The sequence below is a fragment of the Heterodontus francisci genome, chromosome 33, assembly GCF_036365525.1.
Source record: "Heterodontus francisci isolate sHetFra1 chromosome 33, sHetFra1.hap1, whole genome shotgun sequence".
NCBI classification, from domain to species: domain Eukaryota; kingdom Metazoa; phylum Chordata; class Chondrichthyes; order Heterodontiformes; family Heterodontidae; genus Heterodontus; species Heterodontus francisci.
This window is the reverse complement of record NC_090403.1, coordinates 4,893,924-4,912,489: the sequence shown is the minus strand read 5'-3', so window position 1 is coordinate 4,912,489 and position 18,566 is coordinate 4,893,924.

The following is an 18,566-nucleotide window of genomic DNA, read 5'->3' as shown; positions in this document are numbered from 1 at the left end:
AGAGAGTGATAGAGAGTGTCAGAGATTGTCAGAGAGTGTCAGAGAGTGTCAGAGAGTGATAGAGAGTGTCAGAGATTGTCAGAGAGTGTCAGAGAGTGTCAGAGAGTGTCAGAGAGTGTCAGAGAGTGATAGAGAGTGATAGAGAGTGATAGAGAGTGATAGAGAGTGATAGAGAGTGATAGGGAGTGATAGGGAGTGATAGGGAGTGATAATGAGTGTCAGAGAGGGGCCGAGTGTGATAGAGAGTGGCAGAGAGTGATAGAGTGTGTCAGAGAGTGATAGTGAGTGTCTGAGAGTGTCTGAGAGTGTCAGAGAGTGTCAGAGAGTGATAGTGAGTGTCTGAGAGTGTCAGAGAGTGTCAGAGAGTGATGGAGAGTGTCAGAGAGTGTCAGAGAGTGATAGGGAGTGTCAGAGAGCGGCCGAGTGTGATAGAGAGTGTCAGAGAGAGTCAGAGAGTGATAGAGAGTGTCAGAGATTGTCAGAGAGTGTCAGAGAGTGTCAGAGAGTGATAGAGAGTGTCAGAGATTGTCAGAGAGTGTCAGAGAGTGTCAGAGAGTGTCAGAGAGTGATAGAGAGTGATAGAGAGTGATAGAGAGTGATAGAGAGTGATAGAGAGTGATAGGGAGTGATAGGGAGTGATAGGGAGTGATAATGAGTGTCAGAGAGGGGCCGAGTGTGATAGAGAGTGGCAGAGAGTGATAGAGTGTGTCAGAGAGTGATAGTGAGTGTCTGAGAGTGTCTGAGAGTGTCAGAGAGTGTCAGAGAGTGATAGTGAGTGTCTGAGAGTGTCAGAGAGTGATGGAGAGTGTCAGAGAGTGTCAGAGAGTGATAGTGAGTGATAGTGAGTGTCTGAGAGTGTCTGAGATGGTCAGAGAGTGTCAGAGAGTGATAGAGAGTTTCAGAGAGTGATAGAGAGTGATAGAGAGTGATAGAGAGTGATAGGGAGTGCCAGAGAGTGATAGTGAGTGTCAGAGAGTGTCAGAGAGTGTTATGGAGTGATAGAGAGTGATAGAGAGTGATAGAGAGGGATAGAGAGTGATAGAGAGTGATAGAGAGTGATAGAGAGTGACAGAGAGTGATAGAGAGTGATGGAGAGTGATGGAGAGTGTCAGAGAGTGTCAGAGATAGAGAGTGTCAGAGAGTGATAGTGAGTGTCAGAGAGTGTCAGAGAGTGATATGGAGTGATAGAGAGTGATAGAGAGTGACAGAGAGTGACAGAGAGTGTCAGAGAGTGATAGTGAGTGATAGTGAGTGATAGTGAGTGTCTGAGATTGTCAGAGAGTGATAGAGATTGCCAGAGATTGTCAGAGAGTGTCAGAGAGTGATCGAGAGTGATAGGGAGTGTCAGAGAGTGATAGTGAGTGTCAGAGAGTGATAGAGAGTGATAGAGAGTGATAGAGAGTGATAGGGAGTGTCAGAGAGTGATAGTGAGTGTCAGAGAGTGTCAGAGAGTGTTATGGAGTGATAGAGAGTGATAGAGAGTGATAGAGAGGGATAGAGAGTGATAGAGAGTGATAGAGAGTGATAGAGAGTGACAGAGAGTGATAGAGAGTGATGGAGAGTGATGGAGAGTGTCAGAGAGTGTCAGAGATAAAGAGTGTCAGAGAGTGATAGTGAGTGTCAGAGAGTGTCAGAGAGTGATATGGAGTGATAGAGAGTGATAGAGAGTGACAGAGAGTGACAGAGAGTGTCAGAGAGTGATAGTGAGTGATAGTGAGTGATAGTGAGTGTCTGAGATTGTCAGAGAGTGATAGAGAGTGCCAGAGATTGTCAGAGAGTGTCAGAGAGTGATCGAGAGTGATAGGGAGTGTCAGAGAGTGTCAGAGAGTGATATGGAGTGATAGAGAGTGATAGAGAGTGATAGAGAGTGATAGAGAGTGATGGAGAGTGTCAGAGAGTGTCAGAGAGAGATAGAGAGTGTCAGAGAGTGATGGAGAGTGTCAGAGAGTGTCAGAGAGTGATAGAGAATGATAGAGAATGATAGAGAGTGATGGAGAGTGATGGAGAGTGATGGAGAGTGTCAGAGAGTGTCAGAGAGAGATAGAGAGTGTCAGAGAGTGATGGAGAGTGTCAGAGAGTGTCAGAGAGTGATAGAGAATGATAGAGAATGATAGAGAGTGATGGAGAGTGATGGAGAGTGATGGAGAGTGTCAGAGAGTGTCAGAGTGTGATAGTGAGTGTCTGAGAGTGTCTGAGAATGTCAGAGATTGTCAGAGACTGTCAAAGAGGGATAGATAGTGTCAGAGAGTGGCAGAGAGTGATTGTGAGTGTCTGAGAGTGTCAGAGCTTGTCAGAGCTTGTCAGAGCTTGTCAGAGAGTGACAGAGAGTGACAGAGAGTGACAGAGAGTGATAGTGAGTGATAGTGAGTGATAGTGAGTGTCTGAGAGTGTCTGAGATTGTCAGAGAGTGATAGAGAGTGTCAGAGATTGTCAGAGAGTGTCAAAGAGTGTCAGAGATTGTCAGAGATTGTCAGAGAGTGTCAGAGAGTGTCAGAGAGTGTCAGAGAGTGATAGAGAGTGATAGAGAGTGATAGGGAGTGTCAGAGAGCGGCCGAGTGTGATAGAGAGTGGCAGAGAGTGATAGAGAGTGTCAGAAAGTGATAGTGAGTGATAGTGAGTGTCAGAGAGTGTCAGAGAGATAGATGGCGTCAGAGAGTGATAGTGAGTGTCTGAGAGTGTCAGAGAGAGGTAGAAAGTGTCAGAGAGTGATAGTGAGTGTCTGAGAGTGATAGTGAGTGTCAGAGAGTGATAGTGAGTGTCTGAGAGTGTCAGAGAGTGATAGAGATTGTCAGAGAGTGATAGAGAGTGTCAGAGAGTGATAGAGAGTGTCAGAGAGTATCAGAGAGTGACAGTGAGTGTCTGAGAGTGTCTGAGAATGTCAGAGATTGTCAGAGAGTGTCAGAGAGTGTCAAAGAGTGACAGAGAGTGACAGAGAGTGACAGAGAGTGTCAGAGAGTGTCAGAGAGTGTCAGAGAGTGATAGAGAGTGATAGTGAGTGATAGAGAGTGTCAGAGAGTGTCAGAGAGTGTCAGAGAGTGCCAGAGAGTGCCAGAGAGTGTCAGAGAGTGTCAGAGAGTGCCAGAGAGTGTCAGAGAGTGATAGAGAGTGATAGGGAGTGTCAGAGAGTGTCCGAGTGTGATAGAGAGTGGCAGATAGTGTCAGAGAGTGTCAGAGAGTGATAGAGAGTGTCAGAGATTGTCAGAGAGTGTCAGAGAGTGTCAGAGAGTGTCAGAGATTGTCAGAGAGTGTCAGAGAGTGATAGAGAGTGATAGGGAGTGTCAGAGAGTGGCCGAGTGTGATAGAGAGTGGCCGAGTGTGATAGAGAGTGGCAGAGAGTGTCAGAGAGTGATAGAGAATGATAGAGAGTGATGGAGAGTGTCAGAGAGTGTCAGAGTGTGATAGTGAGTGTCTGAGAGTGTCTGAGAGTGTCAGAGAGTGTCAGAGAGTGATGGAGAGTGTCAGAGAGTGTCAGAGAGTGTCAGAGAGTGATAGTGAGTGATAGTGAGTGTCTGAGAGTGTCTGAGATTGTCAGAGAGTGTCAGAGAGTGATAGAGAGTGTCAGAGAGTGTCAGAGAGTGATAGAGAGTGATAGAGAGTGATAGGGAGTGTCAGAGAGTGATAGTGAGTGTCAGAGAGTGTCAGAGAGTGTTATGGAGTGATAGAGAGTGATAGAGAGTGATAGAGAGTGATAGAGAGTGATAGAGAGTGATAGAGAGTGATGGAGAGTGATGGAGAGTGATGGAGAGTGTCAGAGAGTGTCAGAGATAGAGAGTGTCAGAGAGTGATAGTGAGTGTCAGAGAGTGTCAGAGAGTGATATGGAGTGATAGAGAGTGATAGAGAGTGACAGAGAGTGACAGAGAGTGTCAGAGAGTGATAGTGAGTGATAGTGAGTGATAGTGAGTGTCTGAGATTGTCAGAGAGTGATAGAGAGTGCCAGAGATTGTCAGAGAGTGTCAGAGAGTGATCGAGAGTGATCGAGAGTGATAGGGAGTGTCAGAGAGTGATAGTGAGTGTCAGAGAGTGTCAGAGAGTGTCAGAGAGTGATATGGAGTGATAGAGAGTGATAGAGAGTGATAGGGAGTGTCAGAGAGCGGCCGAGTGTGATAGAGAGTGGCAGAGAGTGATAGAGAGTGTCAGAAAGTGATAGTGAGTGATAGTGAGTGTCAGAGAGTGTCAGAGAGATAGAGAGCGTCAGAGAGTGATAGTGAGTGTCTGAGAGTGTCAGAGAGAGGTAGAAAGTGTCAGAGAGTGATAGTGAGTGTCTGAGAGTGATAGTGAGTGTCAGAGAGTGATAGTGAGTGTCTGAGAGTGTCAGAGAGTGATAGAGATTGTCAGAGAGTGATAGAGAGTGTCAGAGAGTGATAGAGAGTGTCAGAGAGTATCAGAGAGTGACAGTGAGTGTCTGAGAGTGTCTGAGAATGTCAGAGATTGTCAGAGAGTGTCAGAGAGTGTCAAAGAGTGACAGAGAGTGACAGAGAGTGACAGAGAGTGACAGAGAGTGTCAGAGAGTGTCAGAGAGTGTCAGAGAGTGATAGAGAGTGATAGTGAGTGATAGAGAGTGTCAGAGAGTGTCAGAGAGTGTCAGAGAGTGTCAGAGAGTGCCAGAGAGTGCCAGAGAGTGTCAGAGAGTGCCAGAGAGTGTCAGAGAGTGATAGAGAGTGATAGGGAGTGTCAGAGAGTGGCCGAGTGTGATAGAGAGTGTCAGAGATTGTCAGAGAGTGTCAGAGAGTGTCAGAGAGTGTCAGAGATTGTCAGAGAGTGTCAGAGAGTGTCAGAGAGTGATAGAGAGTGATAGGGAGTGTCAGAGAGTGGCCGAGTGTGATAGAGAGTGGCCGAGTGTGATAGAGAGTGGCAGAGAGTGTCAGAGAGTGATAGAGAATGATAGAGAGTGATGGAGAGTGTCAGAGAGTGTCAGAGTGTGATAGTGAGTGTCTGAGAGTGTCTGAGAATGTCTGAGATTGTCAGAGAGTGTCAAAGAGAGATAGATAGGGTCAGAGAGTGGCAGAGAGTGATTGTGAGTGTCTGAGAGTGTCAGAGAGTGTCAGAGATTGTCAGAGAGTGTCAGAGAGTGACAGAGAGTGACAGAGAGTGATACAGAGTGTCAGAGAGTGTCAGAACAAAGATAATTACAGCACGGGAACAGGCCCTTCGGCCCTCCAAGCCTGCGCCGATCCAGAGCCTCTCTCTAAACATGTCGCCTATTTTCTAAGGTTCTGTATCTCTTTTCTTCCTGCCCATTCATGTATCTGTCTAGATACATCTTAAAAGACTCCATCGTGCCCGCATCTACCACCTCCGCTGGCAATGCGTTCCAGGTGCCCACCACCCTCTGCGTAAAGAACTTTCCACGCATATCCCCCCTAAACTTTTCCCCTTTCACTTTGAACTCGTGTCCTCTAGTAATTGAAACCCCCACTCTGGGAAAAAGCCTCTTGCTATCCACCCTGTCTATACCTCTCATGATTTTGTACACCTCAATCAGGTCCCCCCTCAACCTCCGTCTTTCTAATGACAATAATCCTAATCTACTCAACCTCTCCTCATAGCTAGCGCCCTCCATACCAGGCAACATCCTGGTGAACCTCCTCTGCACCCTCTCCAAAGCATCCACATCCTTTTGATAATGTGGCGACCAGAACTGTACGCAGTATTCCAAATGTGGCCGAACCAAAGTCCTATACAACTGTAACATGACCTGCCAACTCTTGTACTCAATGCCCCGTCCGATGAAGGAAAGCATGCCGTATGCCTTCTTGACCACTCTATTTACCTGCGTTGCCACCTTCAGGGAACAGTGGACCTGAACACCCAAATCTCTCTGGACATCAATTTTCCCCAGGACTTTTCCATTTACTGTAGAGAGTGACAGAGAGTGTCAGAGAGTGTCAGAGATTGATAGTGAGTGTCAGAGAGTGATAGTGAGTGTCTGAGAGTGTCAGAGAGTGTCAGACAGTGTCAGAGAGTGATAGTGAGTGTCAGAGAGTGTCAGAGAGTGAGAGTGTGTGTCAGTGAGTGTCTGAGAGTGTCAGAGAGTGTCAGAGCATGTCAGAGAGTGATAGAGAGCATCAGAGAGTGATAGTGCGTGTCTGAGATTGTCAGAGAGTGTTCCGAGAGTGATAGAGAGTGCCATAGTGTGTCAGAGAGTGTCAGAGAGTGACAGAGAGTGACAGAGAGTGACAGAGAGTGTCAGAGAGTGATAGTGAGTGATAGTGAGTGATAGTGAGTGTCTGAGAGTGTCTGAGAGTGTCTGAGAGTGTCAGAGATTGTCAGAGAGTGTCAGAGAGTGTCAGAGAGTGTCAGAGAGTGATAGAGAGTGATAGAGAGTGATAGGGAGTGTCAGAGAGCGGCCGAGTGTGATAGAGAGTGTCAGAGAGAGTCAGAGAGTGATAGAGAGTGTCAGAGATTGTCAGAGATTGTCAGAGAGTGTCAGAGAGTGTCAGAGAGTGATAGAGAGTGTCAGAGATTGTCAGAGAGTGTCAGAGAGTGTCAGAGAGTGTCAGAGAGTGTCAGAGAGTGTCAGAGAGTGATAGAGAGTGATAGAGAGTGATAGGGAGTGATAGGGAGTGATAGGGAGTGATAGGGAGTGATAATGAGTGTCAGAGAGGGGCCGAGTGTGATAGAGAGTGTCAGAGAGTGATAGAGAGTGTCAGAGAGTGATAGTGAGTGTCAGAGAGTGTCAGAGAGTGTCAGAGAGTGATGGAGAGTGTCAGAGAGTGTCAGAGAGTGTCAGAGAGTGATAGTGAGTGATAGTGAGTGTCTGAGAGTGTCTGAGATTGTCAGAGAGTGTCAGAGAGTGATAGAGAGTGTCAGAGAGTGTCAGAGAGTGATAGAGAGTGATAGGGAGTGTCAGAGAGTGATAGTGAGTGTCAGAGAGTGTCAGAGAGTGTTATGGAGTGATAGAGAGTGATAGAGAGTGATAGAGAGTGATAGAGAGTGATGGAGAGTGATGGAGAGTGATGGAGAGTGATGGAGAGTGTCAGAGAGTGTCAGAGATAGAGAGTGTCAGAGAGTGATAGTGAGTGTCAGAGAGTGTCAGAGAGTGATATGGAGTGATAGAGAGTGATAGAGAGTGACAGAGAGTGACAGAGAGTGTCAGAGAGTGATAGTGAGTGATAGTGAGTGATAGTGAGTGTCTGAGATTGTCAGAGAGTGATAGAGAGTGCCAGAGATTGTCAGAGAGTGTCAGAGAGTGATCGAGAGTGATAGGGAGTGTCAGAGAGTGATAGTGAGTGTCAGAGAGTGTCAGAGAGTGATATGGAGTGATAGAGAGTGATAGAGAGTGATAGAGAGTGATAGAGAGTGATGGAGAGTGTCAGAGAGTGTCAGAGAGAGATAGAGAGTGTCAGAGAGTGATGGAGAGTGTCAGAGAGTGTCAGAGAGTGATAGAGAATGATAGAGAATGATAGAGAGTGATGGAGAGTGACGGAGAGTGACAGAGAGTGACAGAGAGTGACAGAGAGTGACAGAGAGTGTCAGAGAGTGATAGTGAGTGTCAGAGAGTGTCAGAGAGTGTCAGAGAGTGATGGAGAGTGTCAGAGAGTGTCAGAGAGTGTCAGAGAGTGATAGTGAGTGATAGTGAGTGTCTGAGAGTGTCTGAGATTGTCAGAGAGTGTCAGAGAGTGATAGAGAGTGTCAGAGAGTGTCAGAGAGTGATAGAGAGTGATAGGGAGTGTCAGAGAGTGATAGTGAGTGTCAGAGAGTGTCAGAGAGTGTTATGGAGTGATAGAGAGTGATAGAGAGTGATAGAGAGTGATGGAGAGTGATGGAGAGTGATGGAGAGTGATGGAGAGTGTCAGAGAGTGTCAGAGATAGAGAGTGTCAGAGAGTGATAGTGAGTGTCAGAGAGTGTCAGAGAGTGATATGGAGTGATAGAGAGTGATAGAGAGTGACAGAGAGTGACAGAGAGTGTCAGAGAGTGATAGTGAGTGATAGTGAGTGATAGTGAGTGTCTGAGATTGTCAGAGAGTGATAGAGATTGCCAGAGATTGTCAGAGAGTGTCAGAGAGTGATCGAGAGTGATAGGGAGTGTCAGAGAGTGATAGTGAGTGTCAGAGAGTGTCAGAGAGTGATATGGAGTGATAGAGAGTGATAGAGAGTGATAGAGAGTGATAGAGAGTGATGGAGAGTGTCAGAGAGTGTCAGAGAGAGATAGAGAGTGTCAGAGAGTGATGGAGAGTGTCAGAGAGTGTCAGAGAGTGATAGAGAATGATAGAGAATGATAGAGAATGATAGAGAGTGATGGAGAGTGACAGAGAGTGACAGAGAGTGACAGAGAGTGACAGAGAGTGACAGAGAGTGACAGAGAGTGTCAGAGAGTGATAGTGAGTGATAGTGAGTGATAGTGAGTGTCTGAGAGTGTCTGAGAGTGTCTGAGAGTGTCAGAGATTGTCAGAGAGTGTCAGAGAGTGTCAGAGAGTGATAGAGAGTGATAGAGAGTGATAGAGAGTGATAGGGAGTGTCAGAGAGCGGCCGAGTGTGATAGAGAGTGTCAGAGAGAGTCAGAGAGTGATAGAGAGTGTCAGAGATTGTCAGAGAGTGTCAGAGAGTGTCAGAGAGTGATAGAGAGTGTCAGAGATTGTCAGAGGGTGTCAGAGGGTGTCAGAGAGTGTCAGAGAGTGTCAGAGAGTGATAGAGAGTGATAGAGAGTGATAGAGAGTGATAGAGAGTGATAGGGAGTGATAGGGAGTGATAATGAGTGTCAGAGAGGGGCCGAGTGTGATAGAGAGTGGCAGAGAGTGATAGAGAGTGTCAGAGAGTGATAGTGAGTGTCTGAGAGTGTCTGAGAGTGTCAGAGAGTGTCAGAGCATGTCAGAGAGTGATAGAGAGCATCAGAGAGTGATAGTGCGTGTCTGAGATTGTCAGAGAGTGTTCCGAGAGTGATAGAGAGTGCCATAGTGTGTCAGAGAGTGTCAGAGAGTGGCAGAGAGTGACAGAGAGTGACAGAGAGTGTCAGAGAGTGATAGTGAGTGATAGTGAGTGATAGTGAGTGTCTGAGAGTGTCTGAGAGTGTCAGAGATTGTCAGAGAGTGTCAGAGAGTGTCAGAGAGTGATAGAGAGTGATAGAGAGTGATAGAGAGTGATAGGGAGTGTCAGAGAGCGGCCGAGTGTGATAGAGAGTGTCAGAGAGAGTCAGAGAGTGATAGAGAGTGTCAGAGATTGTCAGAGATTGTCAGAGAGTGTCAGAGAGTGTCAGAGAGTGATAGAGAGTGTCAGAGATTGTCAGAGAGTGTCAGAGAGTGTCAGAGAGTGTCAGAGAGTGTCAGAGAGTGATAGAGAGTGATAGAGAGTGATAGAGAGTGATAGGGAGTGATAGGGAGTGATAGGGAGTGATAGGGAGTGATAGGGAGTGATAATGAGTGTCAGAGAGGGGCCGAGTGTGATAGAGAGTGTCAGAGAGTGATAGAGAGTGTCAGAGAGTGATAGTGAGTGTGTGAGAGTGTCTGAGAGTGTCAGAGAGTGTCAGAGAGTGATAGTGAGTGTCAGAGAGTGTCAGAGAGTGTCAGAGAGTGATGGAGAGTGTCAGAGAGTGTCAGAGAGTGTCAGAGAGTGATAGTGAGTGATAGTGAGTGTCTGAGAGTGTCTGAGATTGTCAGAGAGTGTCAGAGAGTGATAGAGAGTGTCAGAGAGTGTCAGAGAGTGATAGAGAGTGATAGGGAGTGTCAGAGAGTGATAGTGAGTGTCAGAGAGTGTCAGAGAGTGTTATGGAGTGATAGAGAGTGATAGAGAGTGATAGAGAGTGATAGAGAGTGATGGAGAGTGATGGAGAGTGATGGAGAGTGTCAGAGAGTGTCAGAGATAGAGAGTGTCAGAGAGTGATAGTGAGTGTCAGAGAGTGTCAGAGAGTGATATGGAGTGATAGAGAGTGATAGAGAGTGACAGAGAGTGACAGAGAGTTTCAGAGAGTGATAGTGAGTGATAGTGAGTGATAGTGAGTGTCTGAGATTGTCAGAGAGTGATAGAGAGTGCCAGAGATTGTCAGAGAGTGTCAGAGAGTGATCGAGAGTGATAGGGAGTGTCAGAGAGTGATAGTGAGTGTCAGAGAGCGTCAGAGAGTGATATGGAGTGATAGAGAGTGATAGAGAGTGATAGAGAGTGATAGAGAGTGATAGGGAGTGATAGGGAGTGATAATGAGTGTCAGAGAGGGGCCGAGTGTGATAGAGAGTGGCAGAGAGTGATAGAGAGTGTCAGAGAGTGATAGTGAGTGTCTGAGAGTGTCTGAGAGTGTCAGAGAGTGTCAGAGAGTGATAGTGAGTGTCTGAGAGTGTCTGAGAGTGTCAGAGAGTGTCAGAGCATGTCAGAGAGTGATAGAGAGCATCAGAGAGTGATAGTGCGTGTCTGAGATTGTCAGAGAGTGTTCCGAGAGTGATAGAGAGTGCCATAGTGTGTCAGAGAGTGTCAGAGAGTGACAGAGAGTGACAGAGAGTGACAGAGAGTGTCAGAGAGTGTCAGAGAGTGATAGTGAGTGATAGTGAGTGATAGTGAGTGTCTGAGAGTGTCTGAGAGTGTCAGAGATTGTCAGAGAGTGTCAGAGAGTGTCAGAGAGTGATAGAGAGTGATAGAGAGTGATAGAGAGTGATAGGGAGTGTCAGAGAGCGGCCGAGTGTGATAGAGAGTGTCAGAGAGAGTCAGAGAGTGATAGAGAGTGTCAGAGATTGTCAGAGATTGTCAGAGAGTGTCAGAGAGTGTCAGAGAGTGATAGAGAGTGTCAGAGATTGTCAGAGAGTGTCAGAGAGTGTCAGAGAGTGTCAGAGAGTGTCAGAGAGTGATAGAGAGTGATAGAGAGTGATAGGGAGTGATAGGGAGTGATAGGGAGTGATAGGGAGTGATAGGGAGTGATAATGAGTGTCAGAGAGGGGCCGAGTGTGATAGAGAGTGTCAGAGAGAGATAGAGAGTGTCAGAGAGTGATAGTGAGTGTGTGAGAGTGTCTGAGAGTGTCAGAGAGTGTCAGAGAGTGATAGTGAGTGTCAGAGAGTGTCAGAGAGTGTCAGAGAGTGATGGAGAGTGTCAGAGAGTGTCAGAGAGTGTCAGAGAGTGATAGTGAGTGATAGTGAGTGTCTGAGAGTGTCTGAGATTGTCAGAGAGTGTCAGAGAGTGATAGAGAGTGTCAGAGAGTGTCAGAGAGTGATAGAGAGTGATAGGGAGTGTCAGAGAGTGATAGTGAGTGTCAGAGAGTGTCAGAGAGTGTTATGGAGTGATAGAGAGTGATAGAGAGTGATAGAGAGTGATAGAGAGTGATGGAGAGTGATGGAGAGTGATGGAGAGTGATGGAGAGTGTCAGAGAGTGTCAGAGATAGAGAGTGTCAGAGAGTGATAGTGAGTGTCAGAGAGTGTCAGAGAGTGATATGGAGTGATAGAGAGTGATAGAGAGTGACAGAGAGTGACAGAGAGTTTCAGAGAGTGATAGTGAGTGATAGTGAGTGATAGTGAGTGTCTGAGATTGTCAGAGAGTGATAGAGAGTGCCAGAGATTGTCAGAGAGTGTCAGAGAGTGATCGAGAGTGATAGGGAGTGTCAGAGAGTGATAGTGAGTGTCAGAGAGTGTCAGAGAGTGATATGGAGTGATAGAGAGTGATAGAGAGTGATAGAGAGTGATAGAGAGTGATGGAGAGTGTCAGAGAGTGTCAGAGAGAGATAGAGAGTGTCAGAGAGTGATGGAGAGTGTCAGAGAGTGTCAGAGAGTGATAGAGAATGATAGAGAATGATAGAGAGTGATGGAGAGTGACGGAGAGTGACAGAGAGTGACAGAGAGTGACAGAGAGTGACAGAGAGTGTCAGAGAGTGATAGTGAGTGTCAGAGAGTGTCAGAGAGTGTCAGAGAGTGATGGAGAGTGTCAGAGAGTGTCAGAGAGTGTCAGAGAGTGATAGTGAGTGATAGTGAGTGTCTGAGAGTGTCTGAGATTGTCAGAGAGTGTCAGAGAGTGATAGAGAGTGTCAGAGAGTGTCAGAGAGTGATAGAGAGTGATAGGGAGTGTCAGAGAGTGATAGTGAGTGTCAGAGAGTGTCAGAGAGTGTTATGGAGTGATAGAGAGTGATAGAGAGTGATAGAGAGTGATGGAGAGTGATGGAGAGTGATGGAGAGTGATGGAGAGTGTCAGAGAGTGTCAGAGATAGAGAGTGTCAGAGAGTGATAGTGAGTGTCAGAGAGTGTCAGAGAGTGATCGAGAGTGATAGGGAGTGTCAGAGAGTGATAGTGAGTGTCAGAGAGTGTCAGAGAGTGATATGGAGTGATAGAGAGTGATAGAGAGTGATAGAGAGTGATGGAGAGTGTCAGAGAGTGTCAGAGAGAGATAGAGAGTGTCAGAGAGTGATGGAGAGTGTCAGAGAGTGTCAGAGAGTGATAGAGAATGATAGAGAATGATAGAGAATGATAGAGAGTGATGGAGAGTGACGGAGAGTGACAGAGAGTGACAGAGAGTGACAGAGAGTGACAGAGAGTGACAGAGAGTGTCAGAGAGTGATAGTGAGTGATAGTGAGTGATAGTGAGTGTCTGAGAGTGTCTGAGAGTGTCTGAGAGTGTCAGAGATTGTCAGAGAGTGTCAGAGAGTGTCAGAGAGTGTCAGAGAGTGATAGAGAGTGATAGAGAGTGATAGAGAGTGATAGGGAGTGTCAGAGAGCGGCCGAGTGTGATAGAGAGTGTCAGAGAGAGTCAGAGAGTGATAGAGAGTGTCAGAGATTGTCAGAGAGTGTCAGAGAGTGTCAGAGAGTGATAGAGAGTGTCAGAGATTGTCAGAGGGTGTCAGAGGGTGTCAGAGAGTGTCAGAGAGTGTCAGAGAGTGATAGAGAGTGATAGAGAGTGATAGAGAGTGATAGAGAGTGATAGGGAGTGATAGGGAGTGATAATGAGTGTCAGAGAGGGGCCGAGTGTGATAGAGAGTGGCAGAGAGTGATAGAGAGTGTCAGAGAGTGATAGTGAGTGTCTGAGAGTGTCTGAGAGTGTCAGAGAGTGTCAGAGAGTGATAGTGAGTGTCTGAGAGTGTCAGAGAGTGTCAGAGAGTGATGGAGAGTGTCAGAGAGTGTCAGAGAGTGATAGTGAGTGATAGTGAGTGATAGTGAGTGTCTGAGAGTGTCTGAGATTGTCAAGAGAGTGTCAGAGAGTGATAGAGAGTGTCAGAGAGTGTCAGAGAGTGATAGAGAGTGATAGGGAGTGTCAGAGAGTGATAGTGAGTGTCAGAGAGTGTCAGAGAGTGTTATGGAGTGATAGAGAGTGATAGAGAGTGATGGAGAGTGATGGAGAGTGATGGAGAGTGATGGAGAGTGATGGAGAGTGTCAGAGAGTGTCAGAGATAGAGAGTGTCAGAGAGTGATAGTGAGTGTCAGAGAGTGTCAGAGAGTGATATGGAGTGATAGAGAGTGATAGAGAGTGACAGAGAGTGACAGAGAGTGTCAGAGAGTGATAGAGAGTGATAGGGAGTGATAGTGAGTGATAGTGAGTGTCTGAGAGTGGCAGAGAGTGATAGAGAGTGTCAGAAAGTGATAGTGAGTGATAGTGAGTGTCAGAGAGTGTCAGAGAGATAGAGAGCGTCAGAGAGTGATAGTGAGTGTCTGAGAGTGTCAGAGAGAGGTAGAAAGTGTCAGAGAGTGATAGTGAGTGTCTGAGAGTGATAGTGAGTGTCAGAGAGTGATAGTGAGTGTCTGAGAGTGTCAGAGAGTGATAGAGAATGTCAGAGAGTGATAGAGAGTGTCAGAGAGTGATAGAGAGTGTCAGAGAGTATCAGAGAGTGACAGTGAGTGTCTGAGAGTGTCTGAGAATGTCAGAGATTGTCAGAGAGTGTCAGAGAGTGTCAAAGAGTGACAGAGAGTGACAGAGAGTGACAGAGAGTGTCAGAGAGTGTCAGAGAGTGTCAGAGAGTGATAGAGAGTGATAGTGAGTGATAGAGAGTGTCAGAGAGTGTCAGAGAGTGTCAGAGAGTGTCAGAGAGTGCCAGAGAGTGCCAGAGAGTGTCAGAGAGTGCCAGAGAGTGTCAGAGAGTGATAGAGAGTGATAGGGAGTGTCAGAGAGTGGCCGAGTGTGATAGAGAGTGGCAGATAGTGTCAGAGAGTGTCAGAGAGTGATAGAGAGTGTCAGAGATTGTCAGAGAGTGTCAGAGAGTGTCAGAGAGTGTCAGAGAGTGTCAGAGAGTGATAGAGAGTGATAGGGAGTGTCAGAGAGTGGCCGAGTGTGATAGAGAGTGGCCGAGTGTGATAGAGAGTGGCAGAGAGTGTCAGAGAGTGATAGAGAATGATAGAGAGTGATGGAGAGTGTCAGAGAGTGTCAGAGTGTGATAGTGAGTGTCTGAGAGTGTCTGAGAGTGTCAGAGAGTGTCAGAGAGTGATGGAGAGTGTCAGAGAGTGTCAGAGAGTGTCAGAGAGTGATAGTGAGTGATAGTGAGTGTCTGAGAGTGTCTGAGATTGTCAGAGAGTGTCAGAGAGTGATAGAGAGTGTCAGAGAGTGTCAGAGAGTGATAGAGAGTGATAGAGAGTGATAGGGAGTGTCAGAGAGTGATAGTGAGTGTCAGAGAGTGTCAGAGAGTGTTATGGAGTGACAGAGAGTGATAGAGAGTGATAGAGAGTGATAGAGAGTGATAGAGAGTGATAGAGAGTGATGGAGAGTGATGGAGAGTGTCAGAGAGTGTCAGAGAGTGTCAGAGATAGAGAGTGTCAGAGAGTGATAGTGAGTGTCAGAGAGTGTCAGAGAGTGATATGGAGTGATAGAGAGTGACAGAGAGTGACAGAGAGTGTCAGAGAGTGATAGTGAGTGATAGTGAGTGATAGTGAGTGTCTGAGATTGTCAGAGAGTGATAGAGAGTGCCAGAGATTGTCAGAGAGTTTCAGAGAGTGATCGAGAGTGATAGGGAGTGTCAGAGAGTGATAGTGAGTGTCAGAGAGTGTCAGAGAGTGATATGGAGTGATAGAGAGTGATAGAGAGTGATAGGGAGTGTCAGAGAGCGGCCGAGTGTGATAGAGAGTGGCAGAGAGTGATAGAGAGTGTCAGAAAGTGATAGTGAGTGATAGTGAGTGTCAGAGAGTGTCAGAGAGATAGAGAGCGTCAGAGAGTGATAGTGAGTGTCTGAGAGTGTCAGAGAGAGGTAGAAAGTGTCAGAGAGTGATAGTGAGTGTCTGAGAGTGATAGTGAGTGTCAGAGAGTGATAGTGAGTGTCTGAGAGTGTCAGAGAGTGATAGAGATTGTCAGAGAGTGATAGAGAGTGTCAGAGAGTGATAGAGAGTGTCAGAGAGTATCAGAGAGTGACAGTGAGTGTCTGAGAGTGTCTGAGAATGTCAGAGATTGTCAGAGAGTGTCAGAGAGTGTCAAAGAGTGACAGAGAGTGACAGAGAGTGACAGAGAGTGACAGAGAGTGTCAGAGAGTGTCAGAGAGTGTCAGAGAGTGATAGAGAGTGATAGTGAGTGATAGAGAGTGTCAGAGAGTGTCAGAGAGTGTCAGAGAGTGCCAGAGAGTGCCAGAGAGTGTCAGAGAGTGCCAGAGAGTGTCAGAGAGTGATAGAGAGTGATAGGGAGTGTCAGAGAGTGGCCGAGTGTGATAGAGAGTGTCAGAGATTGTCAGAGAGTGTCAGAGAGTGTCAGAGAGTGTCAGAGATTGTCAGAGAGTGTCAGAGAGTGATAGAGAGTGATAGGGAGTGTCAGAGAGTGGCCGAGTGTGATAGAGAGTGGCCGAGTGTGATAGAGAGTGGCAGAGAGTGTCAGAGAGTGATAGAGAATGATAGAGAGTGATGGAGAGTGTCAGAGAGTGTCAGAGTGTGATAGTGAGTGTCTGAGAGTGTCTGAGAATGTCAGAGATTGTCAGAGAGTGTCAAAGAGAGATAGATAGGGTCAGAGAGTGGCAGAGAGTGATTGTGAGTGTCTGAGAGTGTCAGAGAGTGTCAGAGAGTGTCAGAGAGTGTCAGAGAGTGTCAGAGAGTGACAGAGAGTGACAGAGAGTGATACAGAGTGTCAGAGAGTGTCAGAACAAAGATAATTACAGCACGGGAACAGGCCCTTCGGCCCTCCAAGCCTGCGCCGATCCAGAGCCTCTCTCTAAACATGTCGCCTATTTTCTAAGGTTCTGTATCTCTTTTCTTCCTGCCCATTCATGTATCTGTCTAGATACATCTTAAAAGACTCCATCGTGCCCGCATCTACCACCTCCGCTGGCAATGCGTTCCAGGTGCCCACCACCCTCTGCGTAAAGAACTTTCCACGCATATCCCCCCTAAACTTTTCCCCTTTCACTTTGAACTCGTGTCCTCTAGTAATTGAAACCCCCACTCTGGGAAAAAGCCTCTTGCTATCCACCCTGTCTATACCTCTCATGATTTTGTACACCTCAATCAGGTCCCCCCTCAACCTCCGTCTTTCTAATGACAATAATCCTAATCTACTCAACCTCTCCTCATAGCTAGCGCCCTCCATACCAGGCAACATCCTGGTGAACCTCCTCTGCACCCTCTCCAAAGCATCCACATCCTTTTGATAATGTGGCGACCAGAACTGTACGCAGTATTCCAAATGTGGCCGAACCAAAGTCCTATACAACTGTAACATGACCTGCCAACTCTTGTACTCAATGCCCCGTCCGATGAAGGAAAGCATGCCGTATGCCTTCTTGACCACTCTATTTACCTGCGTTGCCACCTTCAGGGAACAGTGGACCTGAACACCCAAATCTCTCTGGACATCAATTTTCCCCAGGACTTTTCCATTTACTGTAGAGAGTGACAGAGAGTGTCAGAGAGTGTCAGAGATTGATAGTGAGTGTCAGAGAGTGATAGTGAGTGTCTGAGAGTGTCAGAGAGTGTCAGACAGTGTCAGAGAGTGATAGTGAGTGTCAGAGAGTGTCAGAGAGTGAGAGTGTGTGTCAGTGAGTGTCTGAGAGTGTCAGAGAGTGTCAGAGCATGTCAGAGAGTGATAGAGAGCATCAGAGAGTGATAGTGCGTGTCTGAGATTGTCAGAGAGTGTTCCGAGAGTGATAGAGAGTGCCATAGTGTGTCAGAGAGTGTCAGAGAGTGACAGAGAGTGACAGAGAGTGACAGAGAGTGTCAGAGAGTGATAGTGAGTGATAGTGAGTGATAGTGAGTGTCTGAGAGTGTCTGAGAGTGTCTGAGAGTGTCAGAGATTGTCAGAGAGTGTCAGAGAGTGTCAGAGAGTGATAGAGAGTGATAGAGAGTGATAGAGAGTGATAGGGAGTGTCAGAGAGCGGCCGAGTGTGATAGAGAGTGTCAGAGAGAGTCAGAGAGTGATAGAGAGTGTCAGAGATTGTCAGAGATTGTCAGAGAGTGTCAGAGAGTGTCAGAGAGTGATAGAGAGTGTCAGAGATTGTCAGAGAGTGTCAGAGAGTGTCAGAGAGTGTCAGAGAGTGTCAGAGAGTGATAGAGAGTGATAGGGAGTGATAGGGAGTGATAGGGAGTGATAATGAGTGTCAGAGAGGGGCCGAGTGTGATAGAGAGTGTCAGAGAGTGATAGAGAGTGTCAGAGAGTGATAGTGAGTGTCTGAGAGTGTCTGAGAGTGTCAGAGAGTGTCAGAGAGTGATAGTGAGTGTCAGAGAGTGTCAGAGAGTGTCAGAGAGTGATGGAGAGTGTCAGAGAGTGTCAGAGAGTGTCAGAGAGTGATAGTGAGTGATAGTGAGTGTCTGAGAGTGTCTGAGATTGTCAGAGAGTGATAGAGAGTGTCAGAGAGTGTCAGAGAGTGATAGAGAGTGATAGGGAGTGTCAGAGAGTGATAGTGAGTGTCAGAGAGTGTCAGAGAGTGTTATGGAGTGATAGAGAGTGATAGAGAGTGATAGAGAGTGATGGAGAGTGATGGAGAGTGTCAGAGAGTGTCAGAGATAGAGAGTGTCAGAGAGTGATAGTGAGTGTCAGAGAGTGTCAGAGAGTGATATGGAGTGATAGAGAGTGATAGAGAGTGACAGAGAGTGACAGAGAGTGTCAGAGAGTGATAGTGAGTGATAGTGAGTGATAGTGAGTGATAGTGAGTGTCTGAGATTGTCAGAGAGTGATAGAGAGTGCCAGAGATTGTCAGAGAGTGTCAGAGAGTGATCGAGAGTGATAGGGAGTGTCAGAGAGTGATAGTGAGTGTCAGAGAGTGTCAGAGAGTGATATGGAGTGATAGAGAGTGATAGAGAGTGATAGAGAGTGATAGAGAGTGATAGAGAGTGATGGAGAGTGTCAGAGAGTGTCAGAGAGAGATAGAGAGTGTCAGAGAGTGATGGAGAGTGTCAGAGAGTGTCAGAGAGTGATAGAGAATGATAGAGAATGATAGAGAGTGATGGAGAGTGACGGAGAGTGACAGAGAGTGACAGAGAGTGACAGAGAGTGACAGAGAGTGACAGAGAGTGTCAGAGAGTGATAGTGAGTGTCAGAGAGTGTCAGAGAGTGTCAGAGAGTGATGGAGAGTGTCAGAGAGTGTCAGAGAGTGTCAGAGAGTGATAGTGAGTGATAGTGAGTGTCTGAGAGTGTCTGAGATTGTCAGAGAGTGTCAGAGAGTGATAGAGAGTGTCAGAGAGTGTCAGAGAGTGATAGAGAGTGATAGGGAGTGTCAGAGAGTGATAGTGAGTGTCAGAGAGTGTTATGGAGTGATAGAGAGTGATAGAGA